At 47.5% G+C, this 24071-nt stretch overlaps 1 protein-coding gene across 1 annotated transcript in view; it reads left to right on the top strand.

Annotated features, from left to right (window-relative positions):
• The window catches only part of FRAS1 (Fraser extracellular matrix complex subunit 1), a 172068-nt gene that overhangs the window by 31255 nt on the left and 116742 nt on the right, over positions 1–24071 (top strand). The gene's annotated exons all lie outside the window — the stretch shown is intronic.

Below are 24071 nucleotides of genomic sequence, written 5' to 3'. Positions count from 1 at the left end.
AAAAAAGACTCTTGCCTGGCAGAGATGGTCCCTCTGTAATCATTACTTTTAAATCTGACATAAAATGATACGTTTCTGAGGTTAACAAGCAATAAAATCCTTGTTTGCAAGTGCAGGAGGCAATAAGGGTTTGAATTACCGTCTCTTCCCACTAACGACTCGCTGGTACTTGGCTTCAGTGAGCATCAAGGCTGTTTGATGGGAGAAAGATAATTTTAAATGGTCTGAAAATCACTAATTTCAGGAGATGGCAAGTTTTCGGAGCAAGACTCCTGCTGCAGTAAACACTTTTTAAACAGTGGCTGCTGTTTTGGCACGGTCCGTGTGTTGGGTGGTTGCGTTACTTTCAAATTCTAAGCTGTTTCTAGAGAGTCTATAACAATGGAAAGGTCTTTATTCAATTTTTTTTAAAAGAAATACAACTTCCTGTTCACTACAGGGATGGTATGTTGTTTGATGAAGTTTCAACAAAGAAATCTCACCTTTTGGATTGGAGTAGCACGAAACATGATTGCCCAAGAAATACAGGTCCCCAAGCAGGGCAGTGTTGGCAGGGGATGTTAAAAATGGCTTTGCTGTTTCTTTTCTGTGACAGTCTGCAGTTCACGTTGCGTCTTGTTGCTGCTGCCTTCTGCTCCAGGTCCAAGGTGTAGCTGAGCTCTTGGAGCCAGGTCTGCATGAACCTCAAGTGTGGAAGGGGGTGGACAGGTGCTACATGGGCACCCTCTGTAGCTCCGTCACACTCAGAACGTTGCTCGAACGGGGAGAAATTCTTATCCAAATGTGAGTGTGGAATCACTAGGAAAAGGATGAGAAATCTGGCTTTCCACACATTATTTGTAAATTTGCAGATTGTAAACTGCATCTGTTCTCCACTGCTTTTTCCTTGAGCATACTGGAAGATACCAGAGATGTAATTGCAAAGCTGGAGTCAATTAAAGCATATTTAAGGCTTTAGGAGGAAAAACCATAACATAACCATAACATTTTATATGCATGCAGGCAGATAAACAGCTCTCCAGATTTGCTGGAGTTACGTGTAGTTTTAAGTTTTGTTTTAGGAAACAGATGCAAAAAAACGAGCTGATGAAAGGTGGAGTGAAAACACAAGACAAAGGAAGGATCAAGAAGGACATGGAACTGTTGGAGTGGGTCCAGAGGAGGCCACAAAGATGATCTGAGGGCTGGAGCACCTCTGCTATGGAGACAGGCTGAGAGAGTTGGGGCTGTTCAGCCTGGAGAAGGCTCCAGGGAGACCTTCCAGCAGCCTTCCAGTCCCTGAAGGGGCTACAGGAAAGCTGGAATGGGGCTTGTGACAAGAGTGTGTAGGGACAGGACATGGGGCAATGGCTTTAAACTGAAAGAGGGGAGATTTAGATTGGATATAAGGAAGAAATTTTTCACTCAGAGGGTGGTGAGGCACTGGCACAGGTTGCCCAGAGAAGTTGTGGCTGCCCCATCCCTGGAAGTGTTCAAGGCCAGGTTGGATGAGGCTTTGAGCAACCTGGTGTAGTGGAGGGTGTCCCTGCCCATGGCAGGGGGGTTGGAACTAGGTGACCTCTGAGGTCGCTTCCAACCCAAACCATTCTGTGATTCTATAATCTAATTCTGACAGTTCAGAAGTCCTCAAGGACGGAGGGGAAAGACTGATGGATTATTATGTGCAAACATTTTGTCTCCTGCATTTCTTTTTTGTGTGCTTTATGCCTAAAATGAGAAAAGGACTTTTAAGGATTAGGGGGAAATAGGAATTAAAAGCTAGTTTAGACACTGGTAGGAAGTCTGGATAACCCCAGTTGGATGAAGTCGTTTTGTCACAGGGAGCGTTGGCGCGTGGTCCGTGGGGCTTTGTGACCGACTTGCGTGCCGAATGCCATCTCTAAAAGTACCAGCCCTCTTCATAATTGTCCTAGAGCTGGTAAGTGGTCTTCAGGGAGCCTGGAAGGGGTTGGTTTGTGTGGTGTGGTGGTGTCAGCTCTGCGAATTTGGCATCCACCGTGATTTTTCTGAAACCGTGCCTGCATCTCACTCCCGTTACAGAATTTGTGACTTTGGAAATTTCTCTCTGTATCTGTGACTGCTGGGGAAAAAGGCTGTTCAGTTTGGTGGCTGAAAACACTCGAGCAGTAAGTAGCTGTCACAATTGGTGAGAAAAAGTACCACATTTCACATCAGTCAAACTGAAATCAAAAAACGTGACCTGCAAGAGGCTCATCTTGGTGTTCAGGACTTCACAGCGCCGTGTCTGCTACCTGATCCTGCAAGTAGCTGTGTGTTAGGCTTTTTTTTTTTCCTGTTTTTAAACTTCCTGCTGTTAGGAATTGCCAACATTGCTGCTTTTTTTCCTAATATCTACCTCCCTCTATTTTAAAACCATTACCCCTTGTCCTATCCCAACAGGCCCTGCTGAACAGCCTCTCCCCATCTTTCTTGTAGGCCCCCTTGAGGTACTGGAAGACCGCTATAAGGTCACCCCGGAGCCTCCTCTTCTCCAGGCTGAACAGCCCCAACTCTTTCAGCCTGTCCTCATAGGAAAAGTGCTCCAGCCCTCTTATCATCTTCTTGGCCCTCCTTTGGACCCTCTCCAACTGGTCTGTGTCCTTCTTATGTTGGGGACTCCAGAACTGGATGCAATACTCCAAGTGAGGTCTCACAAGGGCAGAGTGAGAGCGCTTCTGAGAGTCGTCTGAGAGCGCTTCTGTATTTCAACACCATCATCTCTACGGATAAGCTGCGTAAACTCTAGGAGACTTTGATTCATTCTGCCCGTTGGATGTTTTTTTAGTTGATTTGAGTCCTGCCATAGACCTTTTTCTTTGGCAAAGCTCCCACTGAAGGATCACCTGGGCATTGGCAGTTGGTAACGATAAACCCTGCCTTGGTTGTCATTGGGCTTTGTTCCCCAGCTGGTTTTGTTCGCAGACCCTACATGTGCCTCTTGTGAGGTACCTTTAACACGGGGATTTTAGAACGTATTTTTAATTTGTTTCTTCTTGAGGTGTCTGTTAAATGTCTTGGTTTGTGGTTTGTTTGTTTGTTTTTTTTAAGTTTTTGAGTCTTTTTAGAATAGACGGTCCTGTGGTAGTGCACTGCTGGGAGCTGTGTTTCTCTCTGGAGTTTCTTTGGATTCTCAGGGGAGAAGTGAGGCTCTGCACATGCAGGTTCTGAACCCGAATATCCAATTCAGCTTCTGCTTTAGAAGCCACGCTGCTGAAGTGACAATAGAAGATGGAAGTAGGCTGTTACAAGTGGGGCGGGAGCTGGTGCCGGCTGGAACCTGCAGGGTTAGATTTCAGCAGGAGAAACGATTTCCCCCTTGTTTTTGGCTCCTCTTTGTCTGGAAAAGGGATTTATGTGAGAGAAAAGGGTTCTGTAGCAAGATGTTGATGTTAACAGATGTTATCCTTCACGGTGAGCTGTGACTGGGATGTCTCTTTATCTATATCTGGTGTTTCCATTTCGTGTTTTCCTGCAGATACTCTTGTTTTGGGACAGTTTCTTCCCCAGAATAGCTGTAGGTACCATGCACAGGCAGGTACTGCATAGTACCAAAATCTCCTAGATGTAGAAGCTTCGTTCTTGTAGGGTGCTTTTCAAATGGATGAGTGCCAAAGAACCTTCAAATCTATCATCCTAGCAGAAGCAGGTCTGTAAAGACCGTACACCGCTGACTTCAGCAGTGTTCAGTGGTTCTGTCTGTTAAAAACATGCTGCGAGTCCTTGCCAGAGGGCAACCTGCTGTCAGACTTGAGGTCTTGCCTTACCTTTTCATCACGGAGAACATACAGGGAACGCAACGTGGTGTCACATGTGTTATTTGCGAGCACCAGTCTTTGTTTTCCTGTCTGTCTGAGAAGTTTGAGAGGACAGCAGTGAACGTAGATCATAGTTTCGTAGACACGGAGAAGGGCAGAGCGTGACTGGGCAGAATTTTATATGTTGGTGAGGAGGCAGGTGCTAGGAAAAAGCCTGCCTGAAATTCAGATCCCAGCCAGGACCAAACCACCTCTTTGGCCTTGGAAAAACAATAAAACATGGGGGTTTTTTAGGGAGGATTTCCAAAGTCTCGTCAGGACAGTTTGGTACTTCAGAGACCCCCTCTGCAGTGCTGCATTCAGTTCTGGAGTCCTCAACACAAGAAGGACATGGAGCTGTTGGAGTGGGTCCAGAGGAGGCCACAAAGGTGATCCGAGGGCTGGAGCACCATTGCTATGGAGACAGGCTGAGAGAGTTGGGGTTGTTCAGCCTGGAGAAGAGAAGGCTCCGGGGAGACCTTCCAGCAGCCTTCCAGTACGTGAAGGGGCTACAGGAAAGCTGGAGAGGGGCTTGTGACAAGGGTGTGTAGTGACAGGACAAGGGGCAATGGCTTTAAACTGAAAGAGGGCAGATTTAGATGAGATCCAAGGAAGAAATTTTTCCCTCTGAGGGTGGTGAGGCACTGGAACAGGTTGTCCAGAGAAGCTGTGGCTGCCCCATCCCTGGCAGTGTTCAAGGCCAGGCTGGATGAGGCTTTGGGCAACCTGGTGTAGTGGAGGGTGTCCCTGCCCATGGCAGGGGGGTTGGAACTGGATGATCTTTGAGGTCCCTTCCAACCCAAACCATTCCATGATTCCATGAATCAGTTTTTTTTTTCTTGCTTGAAGGAGACTAAACTAGATTTTGTGGCCTTCTGGGTAAACCTTGTCTTAATTTGCATCCCTCTTACCTGCCTTTGGCTATGGGAAGCTTCAAAATGTCTCTAATTAGGGGAAACGTTTCAACGCGAAGCAATTAAAGAAGGGTTGTTCCTGATGGGGTTTTGACACTAGCACTCGTTCTGGGAGCACGAATTTAAAGGAGGAGGGTACTGGATGAGTGCTCCCCAGCACTGAACAACTGGAGGGGTTTGATGGATCTGGTTAGCCACTGGAACACATTCTGCTGCTTTGGGCAACAGTGAAATTACTGTGGACACTATCTTATTTTTCCAAAGCTCCGGACGGCGGGATGTAACAAGTGGTACCTGGTGCACACAGATGGAGAGGAAAGCAGCTTCGGAGAGCCAGGAACTGCTGCTTGGCTTAGAGTAGAGCACCAGCTGCAGAGCAGGTTACTGCACTGGAGTCTTGCTTCAGATAACCCCTCACCAGTAACCATGGGATTTGTGGGAAGAAGGGGAGCTGGGTTATTTTGGGGGGCTTTGCAGGCAGCGTAAGAAGTTGTTTTGGGGAGAAGTTGGGTGTAAGTGTTCAGCAGTCTTCAGTCAGGAGGAGATGGTGTTGCAAAGAGTCTCGTTGGTCTCATCTGCGCGATTTGACCGGCCTCAGATCCAATTGACCTGTGATTTTCTTTAGAAAATTTCACTCCAGTGAAATGATGGGTGCCCGTTTCAGCCCTTACAAACAAGTATCATAGAATCATGGAATGGTTTGGGTTGGAAGGGACCTCGAAGATCATCTAGTTCCAACCCCCCTGCCATGGGCAGGGACACCTTCCACTACATCAGGTTGCTCAAAGCCTCATCCAACCTGGCCTTGAACACTTCCAGGGATGGGGCATCTACAACTTCTCTGGGCAAGAACGTTACACCTCACACAACCGTGGCTGATGCCATGCGTTTAAGTGCAAGTTCCTGCAAGTAAATAAATGACTTGAAGATACCACGTGGAAGACTTAAATCCTAATGGCCTAAGCTCATGAGACAAAGCCCCTGTGACAACTGGATGGATGATAATGGTTCTGCAGTCACTGCAGATGTAAACAGACACTTCAGGTACCATTTTCCCTGTAACTGTGCTTTAACTCTGCTTGTAACTGAAGGATGAGTTGTCCTGAATTTAACCAGATACGAAGAGGGAACGAGGGAAAAAAAAAAAAAAAAGAGGAAGCCTGTACTTGCTCATGTGTCCATGAAATGCTGAACACACAAAGATCAAGTAATTGAGACAAGGCAGATGTTTGTACAAGGGCGTTTCTAGTGCCCCCGTCCTTAGCAGGACTGAAGGTCAGTTTGCCTGGAGGAGAGGATGGAATGAGGTGGTTGTAGACCAGAGGCTTGTTTGCTTTGGTTTATCTGCGGGAGGATCGAAGCAGGGCAAGGTACAGCTTTGATGCAGGGTCAAACGTGGGTTTTGTTAGCTGCTGCTTTGGGTTTGGATTCCTGAGCTGGAAGCAGAGGGAGGAGAGCTCGCCCGGGTGAACAGCAGCAGGAATAATTGTTTTGCTGGGAGAAGAAGAAAACGTAAAAGTGGAGTAAAGGGTGTGTTTCTGCTGACTTTGTTGGACTCCAGTATTTAAGAAGTGAGGAATGACTGTTTTAATTTTGAATTGCTCGTTGACAGATGCTGAACTGGCCTTCAGAAGGGCAGCTGTCTGTCATTACCTTGTCCCTTTTAAAGAATTTATTGTGGAACACCTTTTTTCCTCTTCACAGTCATGCTCAAAAGTTTTTTTCTGAACTGGCATAATGGAAATCTGATGAGGAAAGTGGTTTTGCTCTCCATTATAAATTACCTCCTGTGTATTTTAGGGCTTTGGCGTGTTTCAGAGCGGCACCCTGTTTGTGCTTAGGTCTCCTGAAGAGCCAGGGTTCTCCTTGAGTTGTCAGCAAATATACGTGGCTCCTAGAAACAGATTTTTGTAGATTTTGGACAGATCGAGCAAGTTGTGTAACAGTATGCTGGTAAATCATCGCTACCTAATACTTTTGTTTTAAAAAATGCTAACAAGGGACACATTGCAGCCAAAACTTTCATAGATAACTTAGTTTTGGCTGCTTCTGTCTGTTTTGATGGAAGTAAGGGATCAGAGATCCATTCATCCTCTTAAAACTTCATTTTGTTTTGTCTGTTTTGCCGATATTGGTGTTTAAGGGAACACTTATTTCTGGATGTGATTTAGACGTGCAATCGTGTAGGAGTAAAGCTCCAGCTCATTTTATGAAGGCCACCAAACAGGATCAACCATCATCCATCACCAGCTTGCTGACACAGAAGTGGAAAGCTCTCCTTTTCTGCCAGTTTCTGGTGAGGTATGGTTCCCTGTTGTCTCCTTCCGTTGAGTTTGTGCAATTTGCCTCTATTTTGGAGCAGTGGACGAAATATGATTATTGTGTGCGACGGGCTGCTCCTCCCAGGACTTCCATCTTGCATAAATCACTTTTCTTAGGCCTCTCTATAAAATTTAAATGACATCTGGAAGGAAGGGACTTGCCAGACCCATCCATCTGAAATATTAAAGTTGTTTTACGTTACTTTGGCATTGCTCAAATCAGAATCTCACTTCTTGGGATGGGATGTGTGACCAGCTGAAAAATGAGGGCACAGCATCCATGGGAGACGTTTTGGAGAGAAAAGGTAATGTTATTTTTTACTCTAAGCATGTTTGAGCTTTAGATTTGCTTCTAGTGTTAACACTGGCTGCTGCAACTCTTCGTTGAGAGCAGTGACTACTCGCAGTCCTTGGATTTTGGGTTGGCAAAACTAACAGGCTTGGGTCTGCGTTGATTTTTTTGGTTGATGGGCTGTACCAAAATTGGGGAATGATTTCAATCTAGGAGCTGAGGGTTTTTTCCACGGTGTTCTTGTTGGATGCTAACGAAGCTGCATACAACGCTGTCCAAAATGATTTCCCTTGGAACAGTTAGGTTTTGGATGCCGATGTTTTCGTGAGACAAGAAGGTTTGCTGGAATACTTCACTGCGTTTTCCCTCAGAGGTGTTTCAAATCAGCACTGAACTGTCATCTCCTTTCAGAGTGCTTTTACATTCTGGGAAAGTCAAAAACCTAAAAATCAGAAGATGCAGAGGCTTTGTAGTCTGCGAATGAGATGACACCAAGATGGCAAAATTTGGGTTTTTCTTTTTTCACGATATGACTTTGCACAGCTGGTGAAGTTGTGAAAAGTTACCGAAAGTAGCAGAGCTGACCAATGAAACATAAGGAGTGCAGGGGCGAGTGGGAAAGGGTAGATGAAGTAAAATGGCCTGAATGGTACAAATTTCATGCATGATGGCAGTATGAAATGGAAAAATAGCAGGGAGAAAAAGGAGAAAGGGCAGGAAAGAAGGTCATTATAGGAAGATATGGAAAATGCTTCCCTCCCCAGATTCAAAAAACTAGAAATAACTTCTGACACGATCGATTTTTCTGAAGATGCTTTGCCTTTTCCAAACCAGCACCTTGCCGCGCGTCCAAGTTTCAGCTGGATTCCTAGGGTGCACGTAGCGGGGCTTACTGGGGTCACAGTGTGAGGCTGGATGAACGTTCTTAACGGGCTCTCGTTTTCGGATCATCTATGAGATCTTTTCTTATCCCCTCCTGCGTGGTGGGAACCCACGTGCTGATGACTCCTAGCAGGTGACGTAGCTGGAGGAGATTATTGGAAGTGCCATTCCATTTTCGTTCCCCTGGCCGTGGCCTGGAGAGCCCACAGGGAGCCTGGGGTCCTGCCTGCTGTACTTCTGCCCCAGATCTTCTTTCTTTTTGCTCTTGGAGCCAGCTGTGTTTGTTTTAGCGTGGCAACATGAAGAACCCCACACCCTTTCCTGGCATCCTGGGTGATGTGTTTTCGTTGCGCTCGCAAAGCCGATATGCAGATGCAGCTGTAATAATGCATGGATGACTCTGCCCCCAACGTTATACTGGGGTAGCTGATCCTCTTCCTTGAGTGGAGACTCTCTTTTTTTATAAAGCTCTGTTTTCACAAGGCAAATTGTGGGGTGGGGAGGGGTGGGGTGGACGCGATTGGACTTGCGCACGTAGCTCATGGGCGCTTCGCTCCTCGTACGCTGTGTGTGCCGACAGGGGAGCGGTACCCAGATCATCATACAGGTAAGAGCAGTAAAAAAAAAAATATATCTGTGTGCTGGCATCCTTTCAAGCCACGTATGCTCTGAGCTAGGCTCCACAATTCTCTCTCTCTGTTCCTCTTCAGGGAACGGGAGAGCTGTGCAGATTAGTAATAGGATAAGAAGCAATTTTTTATGCCTGAGTAGCTCCTCGTTTCCAAGCACAGCGTCTCGCGGCTCTCTGAATGTCTCAGCCCGATGGGTGTTGATATGGGATGGGGAATTCGGGATTTCCCATGAGCAATCTGCTTTTGCAGGGAGAGCCCTGGCTTTCTCCAGGCTTTCATCAAGCATCTTTCATCAGCCAAAAGAAGCGGTGTTGCGTGCAGACATCCTCCCTCTGCCACATGCCGCGCTCTGTAGGCTTCAAAAAGACCGATGATGCCCCATCGGTCAAAAAGACTGAGTGCCACCATCACTGCTGGTCTTAGACCTGTGTTGTATGGAGGCACAGAAACTTCATATAAATCCCATTCTAGGGTGTTACGTGGTGATCTTCAGGTTTTTTTTGGCCAGACAGAGGAGATTGCTTGAGCTCTTTTGCAAAGGAATGATGGTAGGGTCACTGCCCTGCACAAAAATGTTCTTGTTTAGGCTGTTGCCCAGTAATTGGTGAGGGCTCCGTTTACGATAGCTCCTTTCAGGCGTTCTCAGCTTGCAGAATAAACCCATAAACCTGTACTTCAGGCCCCAGAAATTCAAAGTAAGATTAACAGCAGGACTTAAACACCTTTTGGGTGGGTTTAAGTGCAGTATTTACTGCGCTATAGAAGAGAGCAGTGAAATACTTAATGTTCCCAAGCCACTGAAAAACAAGCTGTCTCACCATGACTATATGTTATGGCAGTTTCTTTCCAGTGCCTTAAACAACATTTCTCAATATGAGCCGGCAATGTGCTCTTGCGGCCCAGAAGGCCAACCGCGTCCTGGGCTGCATCAAGAGGAGCGTGGCCAGCAGGTCGAGAGAGGTGATTCTTCCCCTCTACTCTGCCCTCGTGAGACCTCACTTGGAGTACTGCGTCCAGTTCTGGAGCCCCCAACATAAGAAGGACATGGACCAGTTGGAGAGGGTCCAGAGGAGGGCCACGAAGATGATAAGAGGGCTGGAGCACCTTTCCTATGAGGACAGGCTGAAAGAGTTGGGGCTGTTCAGCCTGGAGAAGAGGAGGCTCCGGGGTGACCTTATAGCGGTCTTCCAGTACCTCAAGGGGGCCTACAAGAAAGATGGGGAGAGGCTGTTCAGGAGGGCCAGTTGTGATAGGACAAGGGGTAATGGTTTTAAAATAGAGGGAGGTAGATTAAGCTTGGATAATTAGGAAAAATTTTTTACCATGAGAGTTGTAGAACACTGGAACAGGTTGCCCAGAGAGGTGGTGGCTGCTCCATCCCTGGAGACGTTCAAGGCCAGGTTGGACGAGGCCCTGAGCAACCTCATGTAGTTGGAGATATCCCTGTTCCTTGGAGGGGGGTTGGACTAGATGACCTTTGAAGGTCCCTTCCAGCCCTAATGATTCTATGATTCTATGATTCTCGTGGCACTGAGTAGGAAGCCTTAGGCACAAGTTCAAGGCTGTGATTTGGAACGTGCCTTTCGCTGTTAACTCCATTTGCTCCGGGCATCTCATGAGAAGGAAAGTTTCTTTGGTTCAGATGAAAATGGCCAACTTGGAGGATGCAGCTTGGGAGATTAGAGTGGTCCGCTGTTGGTGAGGACATCTAATACCACCATAGCTGTCTCCTTCTCCCACTGGACGGTGGGGTGGACTGGCTCTGGTGTTGAGGTATGATGAGAAGCATCTGGTTTGCGTCGGTACGGTCCGAGAGCTGTGCCGCATCCAGGCGATGCCGAACTGGGAAGTCACAAGGCAGGAAAGGAACAAGCCTGGCTGCGAGCTTCGCTCCGCTGACCCACATTGCTTTCCTTTTATCCTTTTAGGAAAAAAACTAACCAAAGTTGCAGGGAAGAACACGGCCTCTGGAGGTCAAAATCAAATGATGAATGTGGGTGTTGGGAAAATCCGTCATGCCGTTGCGCGTAGACCTCTTGAAAGTATTGCAGTGCGGAGGAGGGAAAAAGTGGTGCTGGAGAGGAGAGTTTGCCTGCTTGCTCGTGTCTGGCGTTGGCAGTAAAATAGAGTTATTTCTCTTGAGCTAACCCTGTCGTCATTAATAGAGTGTGGATTCCTCCCTGGAGCTGTATCGTCCGTTCCTTTCGCAGTGCTGCATCCTTGAACAACGTTGTATTTGCATCGTGTCCTCCATCATTTGTGCACCTGTCTTAATTACAGTCCATGGCTGATACTTCCAGGTGTCTCATGATAGTGGAGACAGTTGATTTTCAGTTTCTTTCCTTCTCCAGTTCCTTGTATTCTCAAGTGTGATTTGTTACGCTGTCTTTACAGTGCACCTTGGTGAAACTTGGAGCGTGTTTTGGTTTAACGTCGCTCAGTCTAACGGGCTTGTGTGAATCTGCGGTGTCTTCGAATTCAAATCAACATATGTTTGTGTGTTGAGCTTTTATTTCGCCCCTTCCAGATTGTCTGGTGGCCAGAGGTCAATATCCTACAGAAAAGAAAGTGAATTCAGTAGTCTTGCATCTCACATTTTGCTTTTATTTCTTTAGTGGGAGAAAAAAAGGGGGAAGAGGAAGGAAAAATACAATAGAATATTTTTGTAAATGCCCTACTCCTTTTTATCATCAGCTTGTGCTTAATTTACGTGCTGGTGATTTGGAAAGCGTGGCAAGTAACATCTAGACAGACACATAGAAGTGTTAGAAGCACCAAAGTCTTTGGCAGAGGTGGTTGCACTGCAGCATGGCTTGTGATTCAAGTTGCTGGAAGAACTTGTAGTCCTGGGAACGTTCCTTTGTGCCTCGCTGCAATGTTCTTAGAACGAGGTCCTGTGCAGCAAAGAATCTTAGAAAGAGGTCTTGTGCTTTGGAAGTCTTCTTCTTTATAACTGAGTTATCCATGCAATCAGGTGGGTCACATTCATTCCTTTCATGGGATTCCTATAGCTCCAGGAAGTCTCCAGACTCCCGATGACATCAGTTGCATTTACGGCACGGTGTGAATGAGGCAAGATGAAGGTGGGGAAATGAGAGTGTGAAATAATCTCTCAAGATTTCCATCTGTGTGCGTGAGGAACGTCTCCTTCCTCCTACTGTACCTCGGACCTGGCCAGGACAACTATTAAACCGGAGTGTTTTTCAAGGTAGGCTTTGTTCAGAGAGTACGTTAGAGCCTCCAGAAAACAACGTCTGCTCAGATGACAAAGGAATAGTGCCGCGTTCACCCCGCGTGGGTCGCTCACCGCTGGATGGAAGTCATTGCCCTAGGAAGTCTTTGGACCTGACCAAGTGCTGGGATTCCAGAAGAAGGGTCAGATATTTTATGTGGGTCATGAGCTACTGCAGCTTATGCTGATCAAACTTCTTAAGAGGTATGAAATCTTGGACCTGTGGGCTTAACTAGGCTTAGTACTAGGCTACCTCTAGTAGCCCTGCACCGTCTTGGGCGACTAGACACTCGAGTGGGCCTTTGTGAGAGGCAGATGGTTACTTGCTATAGGGTTGCTTCTAGTCACCTTTGGACCATCTCATGCTGTTCACTGGCTCTGAGTTGGGCTGACCTCTGGTTTGGTTTCGCTGTCTGTATTCCATTTGCAGCAGATGATGTCGGACGACTAAGCCTTCTTAAAAACATGCTGTTTTCCAGACCACGTGGCACCCATCAGCCAGCCAAGCCGCTTCGCCTGCTTGGTGAGGATGGTAGTTTTTGCCTCCTGATGGTTGCTCGACAGCGTGCCTGGGAATAGGTGATGCATGTATTCGTGTTGGTTTGATGCTTCCAGATTCCTTGTTCTGAGTATCTGAGTAAGGGCAAGGTGAACAAAATGCTGGGGCAGGGACCTGTGCAGCGAGCAGATAAGCCCAGTTTTGTCGTCACCCTTGAAATGGTGTCATCTTGTGGTGCCCTTGGAAAAGGCGGCCGTGAAGCATCCGCTCACCGTGACCTTTTCTCAGCAGACCCGGATGGCATCTTTCCCCACACCGAGAAGAGGATGAGCGTGATAGCTGTTGGGCTTTCTGACCCTCTCACAGCCTATGGTGGGTTGTGGTGGAGGTGCAAGGTAGATGTAATGCCCCGCTCTCCCTACAGCCGGCTTCATTGCGACTCCGGACCGTACGCCTCCGTGTGAGCCGGTGGATAGGCGAGCAAGGAACGGGAAACGCGCTCTCCGTGCTGGGCTTTTCATTCTTAACCCATTCAATAGAGAGGACAGTTCCCTAAAAGAGGGTTTCTTGTGTCACTTTTCCTAAATCATAGAATCATAGAATGGTTAGGGCTGGAAGGCACCTTCAAAGGTCATCTAGTCCAACCCCCCTGCAAGGAACAGGGATATCTCCAACTAGATCAGGTTGCTCAGGGCCTTGTCCAACCTGGCCTTGAACGTCTCCAGGGATGGAGCATCCACCACCTCTCTGGGCAACCTGTTCCAGTGTTCTACAACTCTCATGGTAAAATATTTTTTCCTAATATCCAACCTGAATCTACCTCCCTCTATTTTAAAACCATTACCCCTTGTCCTATCCCAACAGGCCCTCCTGAACAGCCTCTCCCCATCTTTCTTGTAGGCCCCCTTGAGGTGCTGGAAGACCGCTATAAGGTCACCCCGGAGCCTCCTCTTCTCCAGGCTGAAGAGCCCCAACTCTTTCAGCCTGTCCTCGTAGGAAAGGTGCTCCGGTCCCTTCAGTCTTCAGGGAAGCTGTGAATCATTCAGGGTATAGGCAGCCATAAAGTGTGGCATTCTTCCCAGACTGTCTCAAAGAAGACACAGATAAAGGAAGACTAAAAATTTTATCAGGATCCTGCAGGAACGTGGAGTTAAAAGCCTTGTGGAGGTGTTTCCGAAGCCCTGTGAAAACTACCCAAGCAAAATCTTGAAAATGGGATTTCCTTCTTTGAGGGAAAAAAAATTACTTAAAAATACCTGGACTCTGTAACGCTGAATCTGTTTCATATCTCCTTTAGAAGGAACAAACAAACAAACAAAAAAAAAGGGCAGAAAAAATGGCAGAGAAGCAAATCTCCAAGAAGAGTTATACCACATCACGGTTGTGTTGTGCCTCTGCTAAATATTTCATCGGGCAGCTCTTGCAGATTAAGACAGCACTACAGCGAAGGAATAAAGTGCTTTGATATAAAACTGTCCCTTTTTAAAACCATGAGCGTTGGAGAGATTTAAGGGCCACTGGTCTGTTTTCAAGAGTCTAAATAATTGCTTAGGCACGTGCTCTCTCTTACCCTTTCTGCTCCAGGCACCGTTACGGGCTCGTCACATAAATTGTTCCCCAGCTTTTAGCACAGATTTATTCTGAGCGAGATGTTAAGTACCAAGAAGGGGGTGAGAGAGAAAAATTCATGTGCCTGAGCTGGAGAGGTTATGGTAGTCTTTGTCCCGTAGCGTGCTTCTGTTCTGGATGGTCAAGTTTTGTAAAATTGGTTTTTCTATAGAGGAAAAACTGTAGTCAAGGGAGCAAACTGGGGATGTGCAAAGTACGGATCGTATTTATTTTCAGAGCAGCTCCTGACATCTCCCTGGCATGATGTTGGAAGAGCAGTTCATAGAATCATGGCGTTCCACCTTCTTATGCATTGAAAAAATAAATATGCTTCAGATAGGATTGTAAGGCTTCAATTTTAAATAAATATTTTTTTTTTGCCGTGACCTTTTATGCAGAGCTGCTGAATAACCAAAGCAAAACGGACTGTTCCAGCACGAGCCCGAAGACATCTCCAATTTATTTCCTGTCGAATGCTGCCACTTCTCAATGGATGACATGATTTATTTCTGGCTGATGGCAAGTCATGCTAATTAACACGACGATCCTTTCCCTGCTGAGGCCGACCGTGCCCTGTTTTCTCTTACCTGTCTCACGTGAGGGAGTTTGAATGCCTTACACAACTGGTTTTTATCCTACCTCCTCGAAAAGCGTCAACTCCTGATTCATCCAACCACCCTTTCCAGCCCTGTGGTTATTTCTTGCGTCCAGTGCTCCTCCGTAGGCCTCCTTCAGCAGTTTTTGCCTCTGCTCACCCCTCTTGAACCTCTGTTGCGTTTTCTGGTGCCAACTACCTGGTGCCAACCTGCAGTTGAGGTTGTAGGCCACATCGGGTCGACGTTGTCAGTACGGTGAGTCAGTCTCTCTGGATTTATTTTAGGGAAAATACCAACGGACGGCGATTTTTGGCATTTGGCTTACAGGTTTGCTGTTAGAAGAGAGATACTTGGCGTTGGATGTGGATGAGTTCATAACCTCCGTGAAGAACAACGCTGGGCTCGCTGTCAGTAGCCTGGAGGACAGGAGTTTGGACGTATGGAAAGGTGGTTCGTGTCCTATCGAGAAATCATCGTTTCAGGGTGAGGTGGCGTGTGCGCCAGGGCCGGTGGCATCAGCGGGGTCAGGCATGGATCAGTGGCACTGCCATCCCATGGTGGGCTCGAGCCACCGTGGCATCGGTCCTTTTCAGGCCTTAAGGTCAGAGCACACGATGCCAAAGCTGGAGAAGGGTGTAAGAAAGGCTGCTCCCAATGCCAGGGAATCTGCAGTGTGGACAAACCCGGGCCAGGAAGGGCAGTGCAAGCTGGGAGGAGAGAAACATCTTGCCTCGGATGTCAGTAGTCATCTCCAGGAGCAGGAATTGCGTGTAGGTCTTCTAGATTTTTCTTTCTTCTCCTCTTCTCCCCTAAACTGCTGAGCGGGGAGAATCCCTCTTCTCTGCAAGGATCTACTGTTTCTCTACCATTTATTTGCCTGACCCCCATTTTTGTCCTTTTTTCAGAACAGCTTTAGTTCTGCACAAGGGAGATGCTTTTTTTCTCTCCGCGTGCGACAAAGCGCTAAAAGCTTGCTGGAAGGCGTCGATGCTTCAATTTACGTGAGTTCAAGGGCAGACTGGGCAAATTCACAGAGGAGGAAGCCGTGAGAACGATTAAAGGCAGAAACATGACTTCTGACTCAAGAAGTCACTGAACTGTGAACTGCTCGGAGGGTGTTTTTGGAAGCAGGAGCCTTTTCCGTGGTTGTAGTTAGATTTTGGCTGGTGTCGGAAGCAAGCTCCGGGGCTGGACGGATCTTTGCTCTCGCTGCCTGCAGCACTATTCAAATTGCAACCCGCTCCCTTCTAGTAATTGTTTTTAGCATTAATTGTTCACCGTGTCCTTTGGTAGAGGGACTCAACGCGTGGGGAAAGCCTGCGAAGGAGCTGCAGGCTGTTCTGCGCGAGGTTTTCCTGCTCCTGCCGCGCTGGTGGTGGTCAGGAAAAGGTTTTTAAAAACAAGTCGAGTCGAGGAAAAACGGAGCCGTGCAAAAATAATAACTCACTGTAAGCATTCCTGCTTTTTATTTCTGTTTTCAGAGCAGGCTGTGTTGTCCGTGGGGAGGTGGTCAGAGCCCCTGGGTGCTTTCCTCCAGCGGTGCCGTATGGATTTGGGTGTGGGTTTTCCTGCCTCAGGCTTCACGGTACCAAAATGGGAAACAACTGCGTGTTGCCAGATGCCACTGTTTTCTGGGTGGTCTCTTGTGTTTGATTAGATGACAGGTGTCTTATTATTCAAGTCCTGAAAAGGAAATAATTTATGATTTCAGTTCGAAGGAAAAGGAAACCAAGTTCCTGCTTGTGTTGACTGGGGGTAAAACCTTAAAAGTAGCAAAGTTTCTTCCAGTTGAGGCAAAACCAAAGTGCAGAGTTTAGTGTAAAGGATATATCTGACCAGAGATGCATCTCCTTGAACAGTGCCCGACCTCAAGGCATTAACCTTTATAGAGAAACACTGCTGCAGAAAAAAAATTGGGCTGTTGGTCTAAATAAAGATGTTCTGTATGCTGATTTAAATCACGATTAGAACTGCTGGTTTTAAAACATTGTTTTAGTTCATCTCCCCAGTTTGCTCTGTGCATTCGATTGGTTTGAGCCCTTTCCTGTGCCTCTGCGAAAGACAGCATCAAGTCTACAACAGCATCTAAGTAATTTGAGAACATCTTAGACTATCGTAGTCTTCCCATCCTTGAAATAGCCTCGGACTCCTGGGAAATGTTGTTTGTGGACTCTTGATTTTTACAACTGTTGAAAGACCCAACAGTTAGAAAATGTAGGAAAGCAGCAGACTAATGAACGATGAAAACTAGTAGCTTGTTTAAATTCGTGTCACTTTTTAATTCCCTAGTTGGAAGGAGGGGAAAAATAGTTCCTGATGCCTGCAACAGCGTGTTTGTGTTCACGTGCTGGTGATGGAGCTGTGTGCTCCGCCTGAACCGCTCCGTTCCCTCCTGGAAGTGAAGGGCCAAAAAACTCTTTCCGCTGAGACGAGCTGAATTTCCACTCGTTTTTAGAGACGGAGCCGTTCCGGTGTTGTTCTGCTTGTGGGCATGATGGAGTAAGCCCATTAAAAGCCCATTTTCGAGGGGTTTTTATTAGCCACGAGCACATATCAGATCTGAAAACATCCTCAGTGGTGGCAACTGCTCCCTGTTGCAGAAGATGAAACCTCAACTCTAAACCCAAGCGGCCACTCGGAATCCTTTATGCGTCTCGGAATGACCTTCAGCTCTTCATCGCGCCGTTAGCTGTCCCCACGGACCACGGAGCGCTCTCCGCTTCCCTTAGTTTGGGTTTCTCCTGCCAATTGCCTGGTATTGTCAACTAACTGGAGTGGAAATGATGAACGAAAGCGGTGTTCCTGAGCTGCCAAGCCTCCTCGCTGGGCAACTGGCGGGCGATACTGGTGGTTGTTACCCGAAGTGGAATTGCTCTGGGCTCTGCCTGCCGTTTCAGCCAAGCAGCCTGGCGTTCCTCCTCCGAGACGTCCGATCCCTGCCTGTCCTCCGCTGTCTCCGGCCGAGGAGGACGACTTGTGAAGTCAGCCCAACCCCTTTGCAAGTCGGTCGCGTGAGTTTTACTGGTTTCTCGTGAAAGCGGCAGAGGCGATGGGGAAGGTACGTAATAAGCAAGAACAACCACCCCGTGCTCGGCGTGACGGTGAAAATTTCCAGCTCGATTCCTGGCTGGTATTAAGGCTTTTCCCTCCAGACTGCTGTTTTCCCCCTGCTTAGTAACTGCAGCAATGCCACCCAGCAGATGGTTGGCTTTGCCAGTCTGGCGTGCTACAGAGGACAATCCAGCATCCAGTGACATTTTATGGATTGACTGAATATTTTCTTGACGCTGTAAGAAATGGAAAAGGGGCTGGGGGGAGGACACAAACCAACTGTTGGGTCCTTCTTAATGCCACAGCCACGGCGCTAGAATAGATCGTGGATTGTTATCTGGTGTGACGATGGCCCGTGTTGAGCAGCATCTGCTCAAATTACTGAGGCTTTTGACGTATTAATAGCAGACTCTGATTATTTTTGATTTGTCAGGCCTTTTTTTTTTTTGCTGAGGAAGAGGAGGAACAGGTGCAGCTCTATGAAGTATGATAGCTAGTCAAAAAAGCCACGGTCCAAGAGCTTCAGGTCTTTCTGTGCTCCAGTTGACGTGACAGTGTGACAACAGCAAACCACGAGCGCTCACTGCTGCTCTGAGCTCCTGCTTCCACACTCTCTCTTTGTCCCTGTAGCTTCTTCTTTGCTTCAACCCTCCTTTGCTTTTACTGCTGGTTGCTTTCTTGCCTCCTTTTCTTCTTAACCCTTTCTTCACGTGCAGCTCTTTTGCTCTCTCTCCTGCCTTTTCCCAAATCCTCGTCAGTATTCTCCAAACCCAGGACGTGCTTGCACTGTCTGGGCTTTTATTTTATTTCGTCTTGTGGCTGGGTGCCTGCAAGCTCGAAAGGTTTGTCAGCATATCTTGCTTTTTTGGCCCCTGTTCTCCAAACCAAGTAATGTAGATCCCTCTTCTTCCAGCGTGGTGGTTTAACATGCGGTTGAATGAGGTATCACTTCTTCTTTTGATGTAGGGAAATCCAAAGAATTAATAAATGATAATGGCACTACTTGGCAATTAAGGAGTGCTTTCCGGCTTCCAAGTGCTCTGTGCGTAGTATTTCATTTTTTATACTGTTAATTATCTTAGTACTTGTAAGGAAAAAGCCTCTTAAATTGTCTTTGATAAAGTAGACTCTTAACAGGATAAGAATCCAGCGCTTAAATGGTAGCAGATAATTTGTCCACTGAGGTACCGTGCCTTGGAGAAGACGTAAGGCGGATTTACAGCGGTTCTTGAAGTGTCTACTGAAAAGTCTTGCTTTATCTTTTACAGGGCAATACCTGGGAGCCTCAAAGTGTCTTTGTAAGTGCTGGGTGAATAGTTACAAAGCCTTACAGCGTGCAGGACGGGTAGGTGGGATCCTTATTTTGCAGCTCGGCGGTTAATATCTCAGCCCCTCTCAGCAGAGTGACTTAGGAGCCTTTCTTATCATCCTGGGGCTTCTGTGTCGCTTCGGGACAACGTTCCCTTAGCTTGGGTGAGCCAAGATGTCACAGTTGGTTGAGGGCAAAACCAGGAAGAACGTTCTTAAGCTGTTAGCCCATGTTTGGTTGCCGTAGCAATAATCATATTTGAAACGAAAGAGCCAAAAAGAAAAATTGAAATACCAGCAGTCTGCTTTCTCGAGGTCGTAAGAGCTCGACGTACGCACCAATAAATCTTTTCATGCCTTTCTGTATGAGCAGCTGTTAGCCAAGTGCTTCCATGTAAACAGGGAACGCAGTAAAATTAGTTTGAAATGTGATCCTAAAAGAGGCAGCACCCAGGAATACCACCAACAGGGAATTGTTGCAATAACCTCCCGGTTCGTTTAGGTATTTCCACCGCGTGTACGAAGCACACGTGCTGCTTTTCTCTCCCACCTCAAAGGGATTAAGTAGCCTTGCACTGCACGTGGCTGGTGGCCAGAGCGTTGTGTTTTGCTCCCTCTACTGTGACTGGACCGTTCAGATGTTTTGTAGCATCACAGAGAAGAAACCTCCCACCTTTCCCTAGAGAAATCAGTAAACTGAATTGTCATCAGACTTTCCAAATTTGACTTTAGGTCTGTTGCTCCGCAGCCAGGAATCTTAAGCTGCATGTTGAACTGTCCAAAGAGCTGAACACCAAGAGCTGTGAACTGCATGGAAGACCCTCATGTCCAAAAACTCCAGTGGTACTTTCCTGACTATTAGTTAAATTCTGAATTCTTAAAACCTCTGCAGAGATGTGCCGGTTTTGATCTGATACGTGACAAATGGAAATCACCGATGCGTGTGGATGCTTCCAGCGTCTGCAGGATGGATTTAGAAGCAGCTGATTTGAGCTCACAGGTAGGAGCCAGCCTGGTTAGACTCTGACAGAAGACACGGAAGGGAGAAGACCAAAGAGAGGGTTTTCTTATCAGAAACTTGAGCATTTAAGTCTCAGAATGTGAGTAAAGGTGCCTCTGTGCTCACCTCTTGCCATCTCCTTTGGCCATCATTCGACCATGGAAATATTTTTTTTTTCCTTTTCCTTTTCCTTTTCCTTTTCCTTTTCCTTTTCCTTTTCCTTTTCCTTTTCCTTTTCCTTTTCCTTTTTCCTTTTCCTTTTCCTTTTTTCCTTTTCCTTTTCCTTTTCCTTTTCCTTTTCCTTTTCCCTTTTCCTTTTCCTTTTCCTTTTCCTTTTCCTTTTCCTTTTCCTTTTCCTTTTCCTTTTCCTTTTCCTTTTCCTTTCCCTTTTCCCTTTTCCCTTTCCCTTTCCCCTTCCCCTTCCCCCTTCCCCTTCCCTTCCCCTTCCCCTTCCCCTTTCCCTTTCCCTTTCCCCTTTCCCCTTTCCCCCTTTCCCCTTTCCCTTTCCCTTTCCCTTTCCCTTTCCCCCTTTCCCCTTTCCCTTTCCCTTTCCCCTTTCCATTTCCCCTTTCCCTTTCCCCTTTCCCTTTCCCTTTCCCTTTCCCTTTCCCTTTCCCTTTCCCTTTCCCTTTCCCTTTCCCTTTCCCTTTCCCTTTCCCCTTTCCCTTTCCCTTTCCCTTTCCCTTTCCCCTTTCCCTTTCCCTTTCCCCTTTCCCCTTTCCCCTTTCCCCTTTCCCCTTTCCCCTTTCCCCTTTCCCCTTTCCCCTTTCCCCTTTCCCCTTTCCCTTCCCCTTTCCCCTTTCCCCTTTCCCCTTTCCCCTTTCCCCTTTCCCCTTTCCCCTTTCCCCTTTTCCCTTTCCCCTTTTCCTTTCCCCTTTTCTTTTCCCTTTCCTCTTTCCTCTTTCCTCTTTTTTCCTTTTTCCTTTTCAGAAGGATAGAGGCCACAGGATGAGGGTTTAGGGAGAGCCAAGTGATGGGGCACTAAATCTGCTCTCTCCACTCCCTGTGGCCAGTGCTTGCCCCGCGGCCGGGTTCCGAGCCAGTTTTAACACTGACTCCTTTTCGGCGTTGCCATCGTTCTCGCGCAGGTTTTCTCCTTTGTCACCCGCTGGTTTGGGATTCTCCTTCCAGCTGGAAGCAGACAAGCGAAGGGATAAAGCAATAGATGCATCAAGTGGTTTCGTCAGACATTAAATGTTGCTTTTTGCCAGTGGAAAGATATTAGGAGTTGTGGGTGTTGTTGGGGTTGTAGGAGTCTTAGGGTGGACCCGAGTGTGATACAGCTTTGTTCAAGAGAGCAGAATGGGTTAACTACGGGCTGTGTGGTACCTACAGCTTGGCACGCACGGAACTGGACCTGAGTTTATTCTGTAACTGTACCATAAATCTGCTGGCAGAGGTGAAGTCAGGGTTTCTCTTCTCCACCCACAGCCGTGTGGATGCGGGAGGAGAACCAGCCGTATTACCAGAGCAGAAATTACCATTTTTCTTTGTGGTGTTGGTCCCTCACCCCAAGGGGCCGTACGCTTAGTGCCATCTCTTGCCCTTACTAAGGTTCGTGTCGCCACCATCATTAGGTTGGCAGAGTCGCCCTCATTTTCTGACGCTGCCAGAGCCTTCGTTGCCTTTGCCACAAGAGGTGAACAGTTTGGTGTGAACAAAACGCTTTTGTAAAGCAGCGAATCATAGAATGGTAGAGTGGTTTGGGTTGGAAGGGACCTTCAAGATCATCTCGTTCCAACCCCCCTGCCATGGCCAGGAACACCTTCCACTACACCAGGTTGCTCAAAGCCTCATCCAGCCTGGCCTTGAACACTTCCAGGGATGTGGCAGCCACAACTTCTCTGGGCAACCTGTTCCAGTGCCTCACCACCCTCTGAGTGAAAAATTTCTTCCTTAGATCCAATCTAAATCTGCCCTCTTTCAGTTTAAAGCCATTGCCCCTTGTCCTGTCACTACACACCCTTGTAAAAAGCCCCTCTCCAGCTTTCTTGTAGCCCCTTTAGGTACTGGAAAGCTGCTGGAAGGTCTCCCTGGAGCCTTCTCTTCTCCAGGCTGAACAGCCCCAACTCTCTCCGCCTGCAGGTACTCTCCGATAGCAGAGGTGCTCCAGCCCTTATCTTTGTGGCCTCCTCTGGACCCACTCCAACAGCTCCACGTCCTTTTTGCATTGGGGGCTCCAGAGCTGAACGCAGAGCTCTTCTGAAGAGACACAAGGATTTGTTAGCCGTGTTTCTGGTCATCCCACTCTTTGCAGGCTTGCGCTCTTGATCCAACCTCATAGAGTAAACCATTTTTTTTGGACCAAGAGTGTTGTTTCAGAGGGGAGGCAACTGGCCTTTTGTACTCGACAGTCAGCCCTGGATGCAGGATGGGTGGAAGAGGAGAGAACCTCTACCAGTACCCTCTTTCAGTCACCCAGGTGTGGTGGAACCTTGTCAGGCAGTGATGAACCACCTCTCCCCGGGGCTCGCACGGGCTGGCTTCTGCTACACCGCATGAAGTTTTCAGAAGAGCGTGGTACCCGGCAGCTTCTGCGTAAGTGCCTGAGCAAGTGGCCAGATTTTTCAAGATTTTTTTTTTGCTCTCGTTAAGCAGTCTAATGGGCCGTCGAGGCACATTCCAGTGTTTTATCATTATGCTTAACAGCTTTGGTCGTTAGCCCTAAATGTGTTCTTAGTAGCAAACTGTTAATCATCCTTTCGACTCTTAATTTGCCTAAATCGTCCTTTACGCTGTGAGTAAATTGACTTATTGGAGTAAATCACTACATCATGTAAATGAGGAGCAAAGTCTGATCTTGCTTCAAATCAATTAAAAATGAGGCTTAATGGCGTGGAGAGCGGCTGCCTGTGCTACGCAGGAAAATTTCCTCTATGGCGTCGATGTAGGGTCGTGGACACACAGGGGTTGTCTAATGGAAAAGGGTTGTTCAGGTGAGCAACTCCTCTTCCTCTTTCCATTTTCTTTTGGTGCATTTAACTGAAGACTTTTAAAAAAAGGATACCTAAATGTGATCGTAGCATGTGATCCTCCTGCAGAGGAGCTGAGCGCAGGCAAGACACTTCCATAGGAAGGAGGATGGCCAGCGGAGGAAGAAGGTTGACACGCAGGCATGACTGCTCCTCTGGGATGCTGCCGAAGCTGTTAGATGTCAGGATGGCTGGAAGTCAGCGTTCAGGAGTGAAGAGAAGGCAGGCTTTGTTTTCCAAGCATCCCTACCGAAAGTAATAAGTCCCAAGTGGCAGCTCAGACCTCGGAGGAACTGGTAGGAGAAAAGGAGAAGGCTGGCAAGTGTCCCAGCAACTGGAGGAGGGCCTGAGCTGCCTTACGAAGGCATGGTGACGGCGTGGGATCACGACCTCAGCACAGAGGGAATGGGAAGGGGTCAAGCAGGGGTGGTGAAAAGCCTTGGGAATTAGCTGTGGGTGTTCCAGCTGGGTGCACTGATTGAGTGGTGGCAGCAGCTATTTCCAAATCTGTTGGACTGTCTGCTTGGTCAGAATCTCCTTCGTGACGTTTTGGAGTAAGCGTGACCAGGTAGAGCCTGCTCATACCTGATCAGGCATTCAGCATTTTTGACTAAATGAGTTTAATTGATTATGATTGGGATTATTATTACTATGACTGTGATTGTATGAGTTGCATCTTGGGCTCTTCAGCTCTTTCCTTCCACCTTACAGCCTGACTTAACGAGCACCGTTTACATCGTGGTTTTGACACGAGAACTTTTTGTTTCTGCCATTCTGCAAACTGAAAATTTTGCATGTTGTGTTCGACAACTCATTTGGATTCGACATTCCCCATCGGCTCGGGAGGTGCCGTATGGTCTGGGAGCAGGTTGCCCTCCAAGCTAGCTCAGCTGCCTCGGCACACGCTGTGGGCATAGCAGCAGCTGCAGTTTGGACAGTGTGAACTTGATCACAGAGAAGTTTCTCTTGG

Source organism: Tauraco erythrolophus, chromosome 5 (assembly GCF_009769465.1).
Source record: "Tauraco erythrolophus isolate bTauEry1 chromosome 5, bTauEry1.pri, whole genome shotgun sequence".
NCBI classification, from domain to species: domain Eukaryota; kingdom Metazoa; phylum Chordata; class Aves; order Musophagiformes; family Musophagidae; genus Tauraco; species Tauraco erythrolophus.
This window is presented reverse-complemented; position numbering and strand designations above follow the sequence as displayed.